This window comes from Siphateles boraxobius, unplaced genomic scaffold (genome assembly GCF_051911475.1).
Source record: "Siphateles boraxobius isolate OS27281-9 unplaced genomic scaffold, OSU_SipBor_1 41, whole genome shotgun sequence".
NCBI classification, from domain to species: Eukaryota; Metazoa; Chordata; class Actinopteri; order Cypriniformes; family Leuciscidae; genus Siphateles; species Siphateles boraxobius.
This window is the reverse complement of record NW_027509042.1, coordinates 28,482,501-28,501,390: the sequence shown is the minus strand read 5'-3', so window position 1 is coordinate 28,501,390 and position 18,890 is coordinate 28,482,501. Positions and strand designations below refer to the sequence as shown.

General features: G+C 37.4%; 1 long non-coding RNA gene across 1 annotated transcript in view; it reads right to left on the bottom strand.

Annotated features, from left to right (window-relative positions):
* The window catches only part of LOC143706822 (uncharacterized), a 458,129-nt gene that overhangs the window by 186,494 nt on the left and 252,745 nt on the right, over window positions 1–18,890 (bottom strand). The gene's annotated exons all lie outside the window — the stretch shown is intronic.

Sequence of the window (18,890 nt, the reverse complement as noted above, 5' to 3'; positions counted from 1 at the left end):
GTGAGAGAGAAAGGAAAGAAAAAGAGGTTTGCAACTCATAAAACATTTTCTCGAAGACTTAAAATCTACAAATTGCACTGTTATAGGGACTCGATCTGTTTTGCTTCAATAATACTAGATATAATACAGTGTCAATCTTATTAACTACTATTTATTTTGTATAAAATAATTTACAGTACCGGTCAAAAGTTTGGAAACATTACTATTTTTATATATTTTTTGGAAGAAGTCTATTCTGCTCATCAAGCTTGCATTTATTTGACAAAAAACAGTAATATTGTAAAATATTATCATAACGTAAAACCGCTGTTTTCTATGTTTCTCTTTTCTATGTGAATATATAGTAGTGTAATTTATTCCTGTGTATAATATTATATCATATAACACTGAAGACTGGATTAATGATGCTGAAAATTCAGCTTTGCATCACAGGATTAAATTATATTTTAAAGTATATTAAAATAGAAAACCATTATTTTACATTTTCATTATATTAATATAAAATTTATAAACCTGTTTGCACACTGTTTTTGCTGTTGTTTGTGCTTTGTTCTATAGTAAATGAACTGAATTAACCAAATACTGAGTCTGTATCTTTCGTATGTCGTTGAAAAGTCTCCAAAATAGTTCTGGGCAAATGAGGACAAGTTAAATTAGACCACTGTATGTCCGCCCATATTATATTAATTAAAAACTAAAATGACCAACTGGTTACCAACACACGACTGTTGATCCACGACGTTGCCACAACGTCGCAGTTACTTACTGACAACGTTACAAAGTTACGTCGTGACAACGAATCCAGGAATTTCACTTTTCCGGTTGCCACGTCGCCACGACGAAAGTTTGGTCACCAGATTACGTTGCAGTTACGTAACAGTCACGTATTTTTGTTAGCTGGGGTGTCGTGGGAGGAGTCAGCGTGTGGTGCACCGTGGGATTCATAAATTTTGGGGCATCTCGCCCGGGGGGCGGGGTTAAGTCCTGCGTCACATCTCTTCATGCGGGTTCTCGTCGACCAGGGTCAGCGCGCACACAGGCAGGCACAGAACTAGCTAGCGAACCTAGGTCTTAAATCGAATAAGTTATGTTTACAACACGTTTTTTGATGGAAAAGTGATGTTTAATTTCCATAGTCTTTGTTTAGTGAACGAAAGCGAAATTAGGAATTGCGGTCTTTCAGTTTGTTTATCGTTACCTAGCTACCATGGGTTTAAGTTGTACAAGATGTGCTGTAGCCTTAATTACAATGGCCAAGTCGCGTTTCATATTAACAGATGAATAGGCTTCGCTCGGTTTATTAAATACATCCAACCTTAAATGTCTCTTACAAACTATGAAGGGACAATGAATCAATCAATACACTGACATGGCAATGCTAGACAGATAGCCTACTTTGTTTGCACAGCCCTACCGTGGTTTTGTCACTTTTCTCTCCACTCCTAGACCTACGTCTGGTGACAGCGGGGAAACTTTTACCTCGATAAAGTTAGGCCTACTTATTGTATTGCAGAAAAGTAAACTCCAGTTAACCAGTTCATGTTTCTTCTTTAGGTGATTCAAGCAGTAACGACTAATTAGACTCAATACTGCTATTACAGATGGAATTATGAAATAGAAACAGGCCTTAATGCAAGATTTTAATCATGTAAATACACAAAAAAATTTTGTAATGTGGGAAATATATACAGCATTTGTCAAATTTTCCCATAACCCCCCCACCTCCACCCCCTTACCAACAACACATGGATCAGCATTAGTCAGCAGAGTACAAATACATGGGTGAAGTAATCATACAAAATAAACACACACACAAAAAGAAAGAAACAAAAAAGAAAAAGAAACACCTATCTACAAGATATAGTGAAGCAGTGTGGCTGTGCTGATCCTTCAGTACAGGTCCTATTCACCAGGCTTCTTGACCCAGGCGTTGCTTGTGTTGCCCATGAGGGAAGCATGAGGGACTTGTCTGTCTTCCAGGAGACCTGGTGCGCCTTCTGTGTTGCTCGAAGCCAGGGGAAGATGGAGTCCTACAACATGTGAAGAAAAGGTTAGGGTTACAGTGTGCGAATACAACTTTGTCTTGTGCACACACGCGCATACTAAGGTTATAATCGTTATATAATAAATAATTTTTTACTTTAACACTGAATGTTTGCTGCTTCAATCCATTAATCCAGATGAGTATGCAATTGACTGTATAGACTAGAGTTGTCACGGTAGACACATTCTCTGTTCCTTCTCGTCTCGTGTTTATGTTGTGGTTTGAATGCACGTGGGTAGTGGGCGTGAATGTATGACATCACCTGATCCACTTCAGCTGATCCTCATTCACTTCACCAGCTGCAGTCAATCTCACCACTCTATTTATACTTACCGCTGTTCTATCATCCTTGTCAGATCGTTGTTTGAAGTCGTTCGTGTTGGTGTTCCAGTGTCCAGTTCCTGCCTTGTGTTCCAGTTCCTGTTCTCCGTCTTCGTCTTTGGATTTCGTCTGCTGTTTCACCGTCACCGCACCATCGTCTCTTCACCACCGGATCCTGACCACCGAAGTCCCTGTGTCACCCGTTCTACATCTGCCTGTACTGCATCATCATCATCATCATCCTTATTAAATCTACTGTTTACTTGCATTTGCTTCTCGTCTATTATTACATGATGACAGAACGATCTGACCAGGAAAGAGAAGCAGCGAGTGCATCACAGAGATCGATGGAGGAATTCATTCACCATAGCATCAGGAGGATGGATTCGCAGCAGCGAGAGATCGGCGACACGGGACGCGCAGTACAGGCCTTGGTGACACAGGTGTCCGAGCTCACCCAGCAGATCCAACGCCTACAGGGTCCCACTGCGCCGCCCACACCGACCGTTCCTCCCATACCACCAGAAGGACCCTCCCAGCCAGAGCCCCGTCTTCCAGTGCCAGAGCATTATGCCGGTGAGACTACCTTTTGCAGAGCATTTTTGACCCGCTGTACGATGCATTTCGCTTTACAGCCCCGCACGTTCAACACGGAACAAGCGAAGGTGGCGTTCGTTCTCACTCTGCTGACGGGGAAGGCTGCGCTTTGGGGAACGGCGGTGTGGGAGAACCAACACCCATGCTGCGCCTCGTTCCAGACCCTCGCCGCCGAAATGAGGAAAGTTTTCGACAGGGCTGTCTCTGGGAGAGAGGCAGCCCGAAGACTGGCGGAACTACAGCAGGGAGAAAGGTCGGTTTCGGACTACTCTATTGAATTTCGGACCCTGGCGGCGGAGTGCGGCTGGAACGAGGAGGCGCAGTGGGATATGTTCCTGCATGGGTTGGCTGACCACGTCCAGAGGGAGATCTACGCCCTGGATCTACCCACCACTCTCAACGGGTTGGTCGACTTGGCTCTGCGGGTGGACGCTCGGCTGTCTAGGGTCGAGCGCCGAGCCCCGTCCACCCGTACCTTCGCAGGGACCGACCCTCCACGATCCAGCGGCAGGGACGTGGTCAGCCCCGTCTACGATCCCGAGCCCATGCAGGTGGGTCGAGCTCGGCTTTCCCGGGAGGAGAGGGAGAGGCGGAGATCCCAGGGCCTTTGCCTGTATTGTGGAGGAGCGGGACATTACGCATACAACTGTCCGGTAAAAGGCCAAGCCCGATAGTAAAACTGAGGCTACTATCGGGTGGGATCTCCGCTAGGAAGACCTCATCATCGATTACATCTACCTCCACACTCCTTCCGGTAAGACTAAGGTGGTCAGTCCAACAGCACGACTGCCATGCACTTCTGGACTCTGGGGCTGAAGGTAATTTTATGGACCACACTTTTGCACAGAAAATTCAGATTCCCCTCAGACCCCTCACTCACAGAATTGCCGTTCACGCACTCAATGGACAAGAACTCCCCACCATTTCCCTTTGCACTGAAGACATCACCCTCACCACTTCCGGCAACCATTCTGAGACTATTTCATTCTTCATCATGGACTCACCCCTTGCACCCGTCGTCCTCGGACACCCCTGGCTCATCCGTCACAACCCCCGAGTGGACTGGCACCATAGATCAGTACTGGAGTGGAGCAAGGAATGTCATAAGTCTTGTCTCGTGTCTGCCTGTTCGTCTGTGCCTGTTTCTGTGTTTCAGGAGGAAGCAGGGGATCTGTCTAACGTGCCCGCGGAGTACCTGGACCTGAAGGAGGTGTTCAGTAAGTCTCGTGCTGCTTCTCTCCCTCCGCATCGTCCCTATGACTGTGCTATAGATTTACTGCCAGGTAAGTCTCCGCCTAAAGGCAAGTTATATTCACTTTCTATTCCAGAAAGGGAGGCTATGGAGAAATATATTTCTGATTCTCTAGCAACCAAGTTCATTCGCCCTTCCTCTTCTCCAGCGGGGGCGGGGTTCTTTTTTGTGGGGAAGAAGGACGGTTCTCTGCGACCTTGTATTGATTACCGAGGGCTGAATAACATCACGGTAAAGAATACTTATCCTTTGCCGTTGATGTCTTCAGCCTTCGAGAGGTTGCAGGGAGCGTCCATCTTCACAAAACTGGATTTACGTAACGCTTATCATTTGGTTCGCATCAGGGAGGGGGATGAATGGAAAACTGCGTTTAACACCCCCAGGGGGCACTTTGAATATTTGGTCATGCCTTTCGGGCTGTCCAACTCCCCAGCAGTTTTCCAGGCACTGGTCAACGACGTGTTGCGAGATATGATCGATCAGTTCATATATGTCTACCTGGATGACATATTGATTTTTTCTTCTTCTCTCCAGGAACACGTGCAACACGTCAGACGAGTGCTTCAGAGGTTGCTAGAGAATGGGCTTTTTGTCAAGGCGGAGAAATGCGATTTCCATGCACAGTCGGTCCCGTTTTTAGGGTACATCGTCTCGTCTGAGGGAGTGCGGATGGACCCTGAGAAGATCAAGGCTGTGGTAGATTGGCCAAGCCCAGATTCCCGCAAGGCCCTGCAGAGGTTTCTGGGATTCGCCAGTTTCTACCGGCGTTTTATTCGCAATTTTAGCCAACTAGTCGCACCTCTGACTGCCTTGACCTCCCCCAGAACTACGTTCAGGTGGTCAGACACAGCCGAAGCTGTGTTCTCCAAACTAAAGGGCCGCTTTGTTTCAGCCCCCATCCTTGTCGCCCCTGATTCTTCACGTCAGTTCGTGGTGGAGGTCGACGCATCAGAGGTGGGAGTAGGCGCAGTGTTGTCCCAACGCTCTTCCACAGACGACAGGATGCATCCCTGCGCGTTTTTGTCTCATCGTTTATCTCCAGCCGAACGCAATTACGACATTGGTAACAGAGAGTTGTTGGCAGTTAAGTTAGCGTTGGAGGAATGGCGCCACTGGTTAGAAGGGTCGGGGGTACCTTTTATTGTCTGGACTGATCACAAGAACCTAGAGTACATCAGAACCGCCAAAAGATTGAACTCCAGGCAGGCTCGATGGGCATTATTTTTTGGTCGCTTCGATTTTACTCTTTCATACCGCCCGGGTTCCAAGAACGTCAAACCCGATTCACTATCCCGTATATTTGATTTTTCCGAACGCCCGTCTACTCCCGAGTGTATTTTGCCCGAAACTCTATTCGTTTCCACACTCACATGGGAGGTCGAATCGAAGGTCAAGAAGGCCTTAGAAGGGGTAACGCCTCCGCCCGGTTGCCCACCGAACCGATTGTTTGTGCCGGAGGGATTACGGTCCGACGTTATTCAGTGGGGTCATAACTCCAACGTGGCTTGCCATCCAGGAGTTAATCGTACTAGCTTTTTGGTCAAGCAACGGTTCTGGTGGCCACTTATGGCTCGCGATATTCACGATTTTGTTTTGGCTTGCTCGGTTTGTGCCACTGGTAAGACTTCCAATCGACCTCCAGATGGGTTACTCCAACCGCTGTCGGTTCCTTCGAGACCCTGGTCCCACATCGCACTAGATTTTATTACCGCCCTCCCGCCCTCTCAGGGGAACACAGTCGTTTTGACTGTAGTGGACCGATTCTCGAAGGCAGCCCATTTTGTCCCCTTACCCAAATTACCCTCAGCTAAGGAGACAGCGGTTACAGTCGTAGATCACGTTTTTCGTTTACATGGCCTTCCGATTGACGTGGTGTCCGACAGGGGACCCCAGTTCGTGTCCAAATTTTGGCGAGAGTTTTGCAGATTACTGGGGGCGACGGTTAGTTTGTCCTCAGGGTTTCATCCCCAGAGCAATGGTCAAACCGAGAGAGCCAACCAGGATTTGGAGAGAGTGTTGCGATGTTTGGTTTCCAAGAATCCTTCCTCTTGGAGTCAACAACTCTCCATGGTGGAGTACGCCCACAACACGTTGCCAGTGTCGGCTACGGGCCTATCTCCGTTTGAGTGTAGTGTAGGTTACCAGCCACCAATTTTTCCCAGTCTGGAATCCGAGGTCGCGGTCCCCTCCGCTCACGCCTTTGTTCAGAGGTGTCACCGTACCTGGACTAGAGCCCGTGAGACTCTACTCCAGGTGGGGGCGCGCACTAAGGCTAAGGCCGATCGCCACAGGTCGAAGCCTCCCGTATACGTCGTTGGTCAAAAGGTGTGGCTTTCAACCAAGAACATTCCTCTTCGCTCCGTATCTAACAAACTTGCTCCCAAATTTATTGGCCCGTTTGCTGTCACCAAGATCATTAGCCCGGTGGCAGTCCGCCTCAAATTGCCTCCCGCGTACAGGAGGATCCATCCCGCCTTCCATGTATCTAAAATTAAACCCGTGTTTCATTCTCATATTAATCCGCCTGTCCCGGTTCCTCCCCCACCGCGACTCGTAGATGGGGAGACCACGTATTCGGTTAATCGTATACTGAACTCCAGGCGGAGAGGACGCGGATTCCAGTACTTGGTGGACTGGGAGGGTTACGGTCCGGAGGAGAGAAGTTGGGTGCCTGCTAGAGACATACTGGATCACTCCCTCATCGATGATTACAATCGACAGGGTAAGGAGTCTGGGAACGCCAGGAGGCGTTCTTAGGAGGAGGGGTACTGTCACGGTAGACACATTCTCTGTTCCTTCTCGTCTCGTGTTTATGTTGTGGTTTGAATGCACGTGGGTAGTGGGCGTGAATGTATGACATCACCTGATCCACTTCAGCTGATCCTCATTCACTTCACCAGCTGCAGTCAATCTCACCACTCTATTTATACTTACCGCTGTTCTATCATCCTTGTCAGATCGTTGTTTGATGTCGTTCGTGTTGGTGTTCCAGTGTCCAGTTCCTGCCTTGTGTTCCAGTTCCTGTTCTCCGTCTTCGTCTTTGGATTTCGTCTGCTGTTTCACCGTCACCGCACCATCGTCTCTTCACCACCGGATCCTGACCACCGAAGTCCCTGTGTCACCCGTTCTACATCTGCCTGTACTGCATCATCATCATCATCATCCTTATTAAATCTACTGTTTACTTGCATTTGCTTCTCGTCTATTATTACATGATGACAAGAGTAAATAGGGTGTGAATTCTGTATAGATTTTTGGTACGGCGGTTGGACTTTGTAAGAGGTAAAAGAATTTCAAGGGGGTGTGATTAAAAAAAAAAAAAAAATTGTATGATGTTTTTGTTGAGTTATTATTACACAATACTTATTCTGACCTTTTTGAATCTTGCCCCTAACAAATAACCCAAAAAAACTAAAACTAATAAAAACTAAACTGAAACTAAGCATTTTCAAAAAAAAAAAAAATAAACTAAACTAGCAAACACACTTTAAAAAATAATTAAAACTAAACTGAATTTGAAAACAAAAATTCAAAACGAAATAAAAATAAAACTAATGAAGAATGCAAAACTATAATAACCCTGGCGCATACACACACGCACACACAAACACGTCTTCTTGCATTCTATAATCTTGTTTTTTTAGTTGTTTTACCTTGAGTGTTGCTTGTGTTGCCCATGAGGGAAGCATGAGAGTCTTGTCTGTCTGTCAGGAGACCTGGTGCACCTTCTGTGTTGCTCGAAGCCAGAAGAGGATCGAGTCCTACAAAGAAGAAGAGGTTAGGGTTAGGGCTTTAAGTGTGCAAATATAATTAAGTCCTACCTGTTACAGATAGCAATGGGAGCAATGGACAACTGGACCAATGGCTTAATGTTAACATTTTAACAAAATATAACCAGCAGAAAAATAACATACCCTGGTTCCATTTCCTTTTCTTCGTTTTTGCTACCCCTCGTTTATTAGCTGGAAGAGCCCGAAGAACTTCAGAGTCCTTTCTAACCATAACTATTTCCTTTGGGTTATTTAACATGAGGCCATTTTCTCTTCTGCACTGGGTTACAAATGATTTTCTTAGATTGATCAGTACTTCTGTTGACCTTGTGAGAGTTTCCAGGTCGTTGCATAAATATGTGTCATCACTAAACATCTTTAGTTCTTCTCTCAATTTAAGTTGTGCAGATTTGATCTGCTGTGGCATAATGTCTTTTAGGCTCACTGCTCCTTCATCGTGCAACCGGCAGCCTACTCCATCTTCCAGGCTCTCTGCCCCTTCGTCGTGCACCAGGCTCTCTGTTCCATCTTCTGTGCTCTCTGCCCCTCGGCTCTGTGCTTCTCCATCCTCCTGGCTCTGTGCTCCTCTGGATCTATCTACCCCTCTTACATCGTCAAATGTATCAAGTGTCAGATATGGAGACAGTGTGTAAATAAGGGGCAGGGAATCCCATGAGTGCTTTGTGTTACTAAAAATGGCAAAAATGTGCTTGCAGGGAAGATAAGAAAGTTGAAAAGCTTCACATTCACAAGACGGCTTTGTGAGGTGCACAGAATGAAATGTGTCTGACTGCTCACTCCTGACAAGACATGTATCATCATTTCTCTCCACTATATCCTGGGCACTGAAATGGGAAGCTGCAGTGATGTTCTTCAGACATTGTAGGACAATTTCTCTCGGACGGTTTTGGAGAAAGGCTGGTACATCCTTGCTGTATGCTTTGTGGTATGTTCTATACCGGTAATTTAGGCTCTCGTAGCCTTTGATTTTTTCTGGGATGAATTGTGTTACAATAGTTTCGACAAGAGAAGACACTGTCCCAGTGCCAGAGATCTTTAAAAAAAATGCTTTGAGATTTTTGTTAATTGTTTCCACGCCATTGTTTGTAGTCACTGAAACATTGAAGCCGTCTGGAGCATAAGCTCTGCACCATTTCTGAAAGGAACCAGAAGAACACTTAATAATTAAGTTGGCTTGTGAAAGCCAACTTACTGAAATCCTATTTAAACTTATTATTAAGTTGGCTTGTGAAAGCCAACTTACTGAAATCCTATTTAAACGTATTATTAAGTTGGCTTGTGAAAGCCAACTTACTGAAATCCTATTTAAACTTATTATTATTCTTTTTCTTCTTCTTTACCAAAATTTTCTGACTGCTACTCCTCCTAGAGCTTTAACTCTACAAACTCCAAACTCGGGTCAGACCTTCAGACTGTTCTGACTTAGTGTGCTATATCTTTTCAGACTGATTTGACTTTCAGATTTCTTAAAAATTAATATTAAAAATCATAAAAATCCCATTGACTTTCATTGCAACAGTTCAAATTGAGCCAAGGCTACGGTGGCCCAGCAGTGTACAACACAAAAACTCAAATCTAAACTCCCTGAAGCCCAAGACTCAATTAAACTACCATTCTATATGTACTAATGAACTTATCTATCTATCTATCTATCTATCTATCTATCTATCTATCTATCCATCTCTTTCTACCTTTCTATCTATCTATCTATCTATCTATCTATCTATCTATCTATCTAATCTATCTTTCTTTCTTACTAACTAATCTATCTTTCTTTCTTTCTAACTAATCTTTCTTCTTTCTTTCTTTCTTTCTTTCTTTCTTTCTTTCTTTCTTTCTAACTAATCTTTCTTCTTTCTTTCTTTCTTTCTAACTAATCTTTCTTCTTTCTTTCTAACTAATCTTTCTTCTTTCTTTCTGTCTTTCTTTCTAACTAATATTTCTTTTTTCTTTTTTTCTTACTAACTAATCTATCTTTCTTTCTTTCTAACTAATCTTTCTTCTTTCTTTCTTTCTTTCTAACTAATCTTTCTTCTTTCATTCTTTCTTTCTTTCTTTCTTTCTTTCTAACTAATATTTCTTCTTTCTTTCTTTCTAACTAATATTTCTTCTTTCTAACTAATCTTTCTTCTTTCTTTCTAACTAATCTTTCTTTCTTTCTAACTAATCTTTCTTTCTTTCTAACTAATCTTTCTTCTTTCTTTCTTTCTTTCTTTCTTTCTTTCTTTCTTTCTAACTAATCTTTCTTCTTTCTTTCTTTCTTTCTAACTAATCTTTCTTCTTTCTTTCTTTCTTTCTTTTTCTTTCTTTCTTTCTAACTAATCTTTCTTCTTTCTTTCTTTCTAACTAATCTTTCTTCTTTCTTTCTTTCTAACTAATCTTTCTTTCTTTCTTTCTTTCTTTCTAACTAATCTTTCTTTCTTTCTTTCTTTCTTTCTTTCTTTCTTTCTTTCTTTCTAACTAATCTTTCTTCTTTCTTTCTTTCTTTCTTTCTTTCTTTCTTTCTTACTAATCTTTCTTCTTTCTTTCTTTCTTTCTAACTAATCTTTCTTCTTTCTTTCTTTCTTTCTTTCTAACTAATCTTTCTTTTTTCTTTCTTTCTTTTTTTCTTTCTTTCTTTCTTTCTTTCTTTCTTTCTAACTAATATTTCTTCTTTCTTTCTTTCTAACTAATATTTCTTCTTTCTAACTAATCTTTCTAACTAATCTTTCTTTCTTTCTAACTAATCTTTCTTTCTTTCTAACTAATCTTTCTTCTTTCTTTCTTTCTTTCTTTCTTTCTAACTAATCTTTCTTCTTTCTTTCTTTCTTTCTTTCTAACTAATCTTTCTTCTTTCTTTCTTTCTTTCTAACTAATCTTTCTTCTTTCTTTCTTTCTTTCTTTCTTTCTTTCTTTTTCTTTCTTTCTTTCTAACTAATCTTTCTTCTTTCTTTCTTTCTTTCTAACTAATCTTTCTTCTTTCTTTCTTTCTTTCTAACTAATCTTTCTTTCTTTCTTTCTTTCTAACTAATCTTTCTTTCTTTCTTTCTTTCTTTCTAACTAATCTTTCTTCTTTCTTTCTAACTAATCTTTCTTCTTTATTTCTAACTAATCTTTCTTCTTTATTTCTTTCTTTCTTTCTTTCTTTCTAACTAATCTTTCTTCTTTCTTTCTTTCTTTCTTACTAATCTTTCTTCTTTCTTTCTTTCTTTCTTTCTAACTAATCTTTCTTCTTTCTTTCTTTCTTTCTAACTAATCTTTCTTTTTTCTTTCTTTCTTTCTTTCTTTCTTTCTTTCTTTCTTTCTTTCTTTCTAACTAATCTTTCTTCTTTCTTTCTTTCTTTCTTTCTTTCTTTCTTTTTTCTTTCTTTCTTTCTAACTAATCTTTCTTCTTTCTTTCTTTCTTTCTTTCTAACTAATCTTTCTTCTTTCTTTCTTTCTTTCTTTCTAACTATTCTTTCTTCTTTCTTTCTTTCTTTCTTTCTTTCTTTCTTTCTTTCTTTCTAACTAATCTTTCTTCTTTCTTTCTAACTAATCTTTCTTTCTTTCTTTCTAACTAATCTTTCTTCTTTCTTTCTTTCTAACTAATCTTTCTTCTTTCTTTCTTTCTTTCTTTCTTTCTAACTAATCTTTCTTCTTTCTTTCTTTCTTTCTAACTAATCTTTCTTCTTTCTTTCTTTTTCTTTCTTTCTTTTTCTTTCTTTCTAACTAATCTTTCTTCTTTCTTTCTTTCTTTCTTTCTTTCTAACTAATCTTTCTTCTTTCTTTCTAACTAATCTTTCTTCTTTCTTTCTAACTAATCTTTCTTCTTTCTTTCTTTCTTTCTTTCTTTCTTTCTTTCTTTCTTTCTAACTAATCTTTCTTCTTTCTTTCTTTCTTTCTTTCTTTTTCTTTCTTTCTTTCTAACTAATCTTTCTTCTTTCTTTCTTTCTTTCTAACTAATCTTTCTTCTTTCTTTCTTTCTAACTATTCTTTCTTCTTTCTTTCTTTCTTTCTTTCTTTCTTTCTTTCTTTCTTTCTTTCTTTCTTTCTTTCTAACTAATCTTTCTTCTTTCTTTCTTTCTTTCTAACTAATCTTTCTTCTTTCTTTCTTTCTTTCTTTCTTTCTTTCTTTCTTTCTTTTTCTTTCTTTCTTTCTAACTAATCTTTCTTCTTTCTTTCTTTCTTTCTAACTAATCTTTCTTTCTTTCTAACTAATCTTTCTTCTTTCTTTCTTTCTTTCTAACTAATCTTTCTTCTTTCTTTCTTTCTTTCTTTCTAACTAATCTTTCTTCTTTCTTTCTTTCTTTCTAACTAATATTTCTTCTTTCTAACTAATCTTTCTAACTAATCTTTCTTTCTTTCTAACTAATCTTTCTTTCTTTCTAACTAATCTTTCTTCTTTCTTTCTTTCTTTCTTTCTAACTAATCTTTCTTCTTTCTTTCTTTCTTTCTAACTAATCTTTCTTCTTTCTTTCTTTCTTTCTTTCTTTCTTTTTTCTTTCTTTCTTTCTAACTAATCTTTCTTCTTTCTTTCTTTCTTTCTAACTAATCTTTCTTCTTTCTTTCTTTCTTTCTAACTAATCTTTCTTCTTTCTTTCTTTCTTTCTAACTAATCTTTCTTTCTTTCTTTCTTTCTAACTAATCTTTCTTTCTTTCTTTCTTTCTTTCTTTCTAACTAATCTTTCTTCTTTCTTTCTAACTAATCTTTCTTCTTTATTTCTAACTAATCTTTCTTCTTTATTTCTTTCTTTCTTTCTTTCTTTCTAACTAATCTTTCTTCTTTCTTTCTTTCTTTCTTTCTTTCTTACTAATCTTTCTTCTTTCTTTCTTTCTTTCTAACTAATCTTTCTTCTTTCTTTCTTTCTTTCTAACTAATCTTTCTTTTTTCTTTCTTTCTTTCTTTCTTTCTAACTAATCTTTCTTCTTTCTTTCTTTCTTTCTTTCTTTCTTTTTTTCTTTCTTTCTTTCTAACTAATCTTTCTTCTTTCTTTCTTTCTTTCTTTCTAACTAATCTTTCTTCTTTCTTTCTTTCTTTCTTTCTTTCTAACTATTCTTTCTTCTTTCTTTCTTTCTTTCTTTCTTTCTAACTAATCTTTCTTCTTTCTTTCTAACTAATCTTTCTTTCTTTCTAACTAATCTTTCTTCTTTCTTTCTTTCTAACTAATCTTTCTTCTTTCTTTCTTTCTTTCTTTCTTTCTAACTAATCTTTCTTCTTTCTTTCTTTCTTTCTAACTAATCTTTCTTCTTTCTTTCTTTTTCTTTCTTTCTTTTTCTTTCTTTCTAACTAATCTTTCTTCTTTCTTTCTTTCTTTCTTTCTTTCTAACTAATCTTTCTTCTTTCTTTCTTTCTTTCTTTCTAACTAATCTTTCTTCTTTCTTTCTTTCTTTCTTTCTTTCTTTCTTTCTTTCTAACTAATCTTTCTTCTTTCTTTCTTTCTTTCTAACTAATCTTTCTTCTTTCTTTCTTTCTAACTAATCTTTCTTCTTTCTTTCTTTCTTTCTTTCTTTCTAACTAATCTTTCTTCTTTCTTTCTAACTAATCTTTCTTCTTTCTTTCTAACTAATCTTTCTTCTTTCTTTCTAACTAATCTTTCTTCTTTCTTTCTTTCTTTCTTTCTTTCTTTCTTTCTAACTAATCTTTCTTCTTTCTTTCTTTCTTTCTTTCTTTCTTTCTTTTTCTTTCTTTCTTTCTAACTAATCTTTCTTCTTTCTTTCTTTCTTTCTAAATAATCTTTCTTCTTTCTTTCTTTCTAACTATTCTTTCTTCTTTCTTTCTTTCTTTCTTTCTTTCTTTCTTTCTTTCTTTCTTTCTTTCTTTCTAACTAATCTTTCTTCTTTCTTTCTTTCTTTCTAACTAATCTTTCTTCTTTCTTTCTTTCTTTCTTTCTTTCTTTCTTTCTTTCTTTTTCTTTCTTTCTTTCTAACTAATCTTTCTTCTTTCTTTCTTTCTTTCTAACTAATCTTTCTTCTTTCTTTCTTTCTTTCTAACTAATCTTTCTTTCTTTCTTTCTAACTAATCTTTCTTCTTTCTTTCTTTCTTTCTAACTAATCTTTCTTCTTTCTTTCTTTCTTTCTTTCTTTCTTTCTAACTAATCTTTCTTCTTTCTTTCTAACTAATCTTTCTTCTTTCTTTCTAACTAATCTTTCTTCTTTCTTTCTAACTAATCTTTCTTCTTTCTTTCTTTCTTTCTTTCTAACTAATCTTTCTTCTTTCTTTCTTTCTTTTTCTTTCTTTCTTTCTAACTAATCTTTCTTCTTTCTTTCTTTCTTTCTAACTAATCTTTCTTCTTTCTTTCTAACTATTCTTTCTTCTTTCTTTCTTTCTTTCTTTCTTTCTAACTAATCTTTCTTTCTAACTAATCTTTCTTCTTTCTTTCTTTCTTTCTTTCTTTCTTTCTTTCTTTCTTTCTAACTAATATTTCTTCTTTCTTTCTTTCTTTCTTTCTTTCTTTCTGACTAATATTTCTTCTTTCTTTCTAACTAATATTTCTTCTTTCTTTCTAACTAATATTTCTTCTTTCTTTCTTTCTAACTAATCTTTCTTTCTTTGTTTCTAACTAATCTTTCTTTCTTTCTTTCTAACTAATCTTTCTTTCTTTCTTTCTTTCTTTCTTTCTAACTAATCTTTCTTCTTTCTTTCTTTCTTTCTTTCTAACTAATCTTTCTTCTTTCTTTCTTTCTTTCTTTCTTTCTAACTAATCTTTCTAACTAATTATTTCTTTCTTTCTTTCTAACTAATCTTTCTTCTTTCTTTCTTTCTTTCTTTCTTTCTAACTAATCTTTCTTTCTAACTAATTCTTTCTTTCTTTCTTTCTAACTAATCTTTCTTCTTTCTTTCTTTCTTTCTTTCTTTCTTTCTAACTAATTTTACTTTCTATCTTTCTTTCTTTCTAACTAATCTTTCTTTCTTTCTAACTAATCTTTCTATCTTTCTATCTCTCTTTCTAATCTTTCTTTCTAACTAATCTTTCTTTCTTTCTTTCTCTTTCTTTTCTAACTAATCTATTTCTTTCTAACTAATCTTTCTTTCTTTCTTTCTAACTAATCTTTCTATCTTTCTTTCTTTCTTTCTAATCTTTCTTTCAATCTTTCTTTTTTTCTTTCTTTCTAACTAATCTTACTTTCTAACTTTCTTTCATTCTAACTAATCTTTCTTTCTAACTAATCTTTCTTTCTTTCTAACTAATCTTTCTATCTCTCTTTCTTTCTTTCTCTCTTTCTTTCTAACTAATCTTTCTATCTATCTTTATTTCTTTCTAATCTTTCTTTCAATCTTTCTTTCTTTTTAGCAACCACCCAAAATACCTTAAAACACCCTAGCAACACCATAGCAACCACCCAAAATGCTCTAGAACACCCTAGCAACCACCCAGAACACCCTAGCAACCACCCAAAATACCTTAAATCACCCTAGCAACACCATAGCAACCACCCAAAATACCCTAGAACACCCTAGCAACACCCTAGCAACCACCAGAACACCCTAGCAACTGCATAGCAACCACCCAGAACACCCTAGCAACCACCCAAAATACCTTAAATCACCCTAGCAACACCATAGCAACCACCCAAAATACCCTAGAACACCCTAGCAACACCCTAGCAACCACCAGAACACCCTAGCAATTGCCTAGCAACCACCCAGAACACCCTAGCAACCACCCAAAATACCTTAAATCACCCTAGCAACACCATAGCAACCACCCAAAATACCCTAGAACACCCTAGCAACACCCTAGCAACCACCAGAACACCCTAGCAACTGCCTAGCAACCACCCAGAACACCCTAGCAACCACCCAAAATACCTTAAATCACCCTAGCAACACCATAGCAACCACCCAAAATACCCTAGAACACCCTAGCAACACCCTAGCAACCACCAGAACACCCTAGCAACTGCCTAGCAACCCCAGAACACCCTAGCAACTGCCTAGCAACCACCCAGAACACCATAGCAACCACCCAAAATACCTTACAACACCTTAGCAACACCATAGCAACCACCCAGAACACCATGGCAACCATCCAAAATACCTTAAAACACCCTAGCAACACCATAGCAACCACCCAAAATACCGTAGAACACACAAGCAACACCATAGCAACCATCCAAAACACCCTAGCAACCACCTAAAATACCTTAGCAACCGCCAGGCAACCACCCAGAACACCTTAGCAACCCACTAGAAACACCCTAGCAACTTTAAATTACTTCAAACTATACTTCAAACTTTAAACTACTTTAAACTTTAAACCATTAAAACTTTAAACTTTAAACTTTAACCTGTTAACCGTTCCCAGAGCGTCGGCGCACTGAAGCGTTTTTTTTTTATTTAGTTCAAATTTACTATCAGATTTAATGTTATACCTTGACAAACTATACATCATTAAAAAGATATAATACTCAAGATTCAGTATTTGACCACTATTGTATTCTGAGAAACTTATAGTGACAGTTATGTCTTAATTTGTGTCAGGAGTTATGAAATGGAAAAATGAGTCGATACCTTTAATATGAATTATGAGCGTCAGCTGGTCCATTCATAAAAAACACTCCAAGCTGTCGTCATGACAGCGATTCGCAAAACATCGTCCCTCAGGGCTTTAGCTCAAAAATGTGCAGACTTGGAGAAATATTGATATATTCTCATAGATTCACATCATATTTCTATAGACAGGAATAATATTTGTTGAATTTATACCCAAATGCGTCGATGTAATCATTATGATCGCTTCTTACTGAGATGTGCTGTGTTTTCAATTCATACCAATAGCCTGAGGGCGCTATATGCACAATAACAGTCCATATATGGATCACGAAGAAGACCCATAGTCATGTGACATTCCAGGACGTCACTGATACAGAAAGTAGCTGACAGAGATCGCTGTAACATGCAGATAAAGATGTTTTGAAGACAATAAACATGATTGCAATGATATTTGAGTTACCTGTGTTCTTCAAGCCATGCCAGGTATTTCATAATAATAGATTATATTTATAATGCAATGCTAATCGATATAGATTTCATCATCGTGCAGAACACTATAAATAATAAATTTTCTGTCGGATTTTTTTTTATCTGAAGCCAAATTAGATCACAGAAGATTATTTAAAACACTCGACTTGCGTTATAAAGTAAGTTTGGAGCACAAACATGGTTTCAATCTCATAAATGGTCGTGTATTGATGGTGTGCTAAGCTAACATGCTAGCTAGCCCAGGTGCACCTGCCACCAGCAGTTATTGTTTTATGATTTTTTTCTAAATAGGAATGCTTACTGAAATGTTTCAGTGCATTTGATACCAGTTTCAAATATTTAGTGAGAACTTTGATAAAAGAAATTAGGGTTTGAAACCATATGAATAGCCTGTGAATAGCCAGTCGTTAGTAGCTATAATGCAGACAAAAGAAATGCATATTTAGAGCCATAACCAGTCTGGAGAGGTGTAAATGTGTGTAAGGAGAGACTGACTCTGAATGGGGCTCGTTTGCACCACAAAATAATAGAGACAATAGACTGATTAGATGACTCAGAAGATGACTAAACATCAGTTTGCATTTTAGAGTCTAATCAAAATAAAGTAATTTGACATGATCTTGAAAAACATTTAACTAAATACAGAGTTTTAGACTTATCATTTTCAGATTTTAAATATAAAATGGTCACACATATGGCTTTAGCTGCAGTGCATTTCTAGATTGCTCCAGGGCCAACTTCAATTTTATTTTTATGAAGATGTTTCATGAAAGTAAATTTCTAATAACTTTACAAAACTTTGAAGCTATTTAAACATTTTTTTTTCATTATGACAATAATTATTTCTACATTTACAATAAACTACTAGGTGTCAGCTTTCAAATGAGATCATACTTGTGCTTTTAGTGCAAAGGGTTCATGAACTGTATCTGTTTAAGTTTGGGTATGCCATTTCTGGGGATTTTTCAAAAGTGGCCTTGAAGGTTAACAGGTTAAACTACTTTAAACTTTAAACTAATTTCAACTTCAAACTACTTTAAAATTTAAACTAATTTAAACTTTAAACTAATTTAAACTTCTTCAAACTTATTGGTCCAAACTTTCACAAGCCAACTTAAAGTTTGTCTCGACGAACTTTTTCTAGTTATTAAGTTGGCTTGTGAAAGCCAACTTACTGAAATCCTATTTAAACTTATTATTATTCTTTTTCTTCTTCTTTTTCTTAACCAAAATTTTCTGACTGCTACTCCTCCTAGAGCTTTAACTCTACAAACTCCAAACTCGGGTCAGACCTTCAGACTGTTCTGACTTAGTGTGCTATATCTTTTCAGACTGATTTGACTTTCAGATTTCTTAAAAATTAATATTAAAAATCATAAAAATCCCATTGACTTTCATTGCAACAGTTCAAATTGAGCCAAGGCTACGGTGGCCCAGCAGTGTACAACACAAAAACTCAAATCTAAACTCCCTGAAGCCCAAGACTCAATTAAACTACCATTCTATATGTACTAATGAACTTATCTATCTATCTATCTATCTATCTATCTATCTATCTATCTATCTATCCATCTATCTATCTCTTTCTATCTATCTATCTATCTATCTATCTATCTATCTATCTATCTATCTATCTATCTATCTATCCATCTATCCATCTATCCATCTATCTATCTAACTATCTATCTATCTATCTATCTCTCTATCTATCTATCCATCTATCTATCTCTTTCTATCTATCTATCTATCTATCTATCTATCTATCTATCTATCTAATCTATCTTTCTTTCTTACTAACTAATCTATCTTTCTTTCTTTCTTTCTAACTAATCTTTCTTCTTTCTTTCTTTCTTTCTTTCTTTCTTTCTTTCTTTCTTTCTAACTAATCTTTCTTCTTTCTTTCTTTCTTTCTAACTAATCTTTCTTCTTTCTTTCTTTCTAACT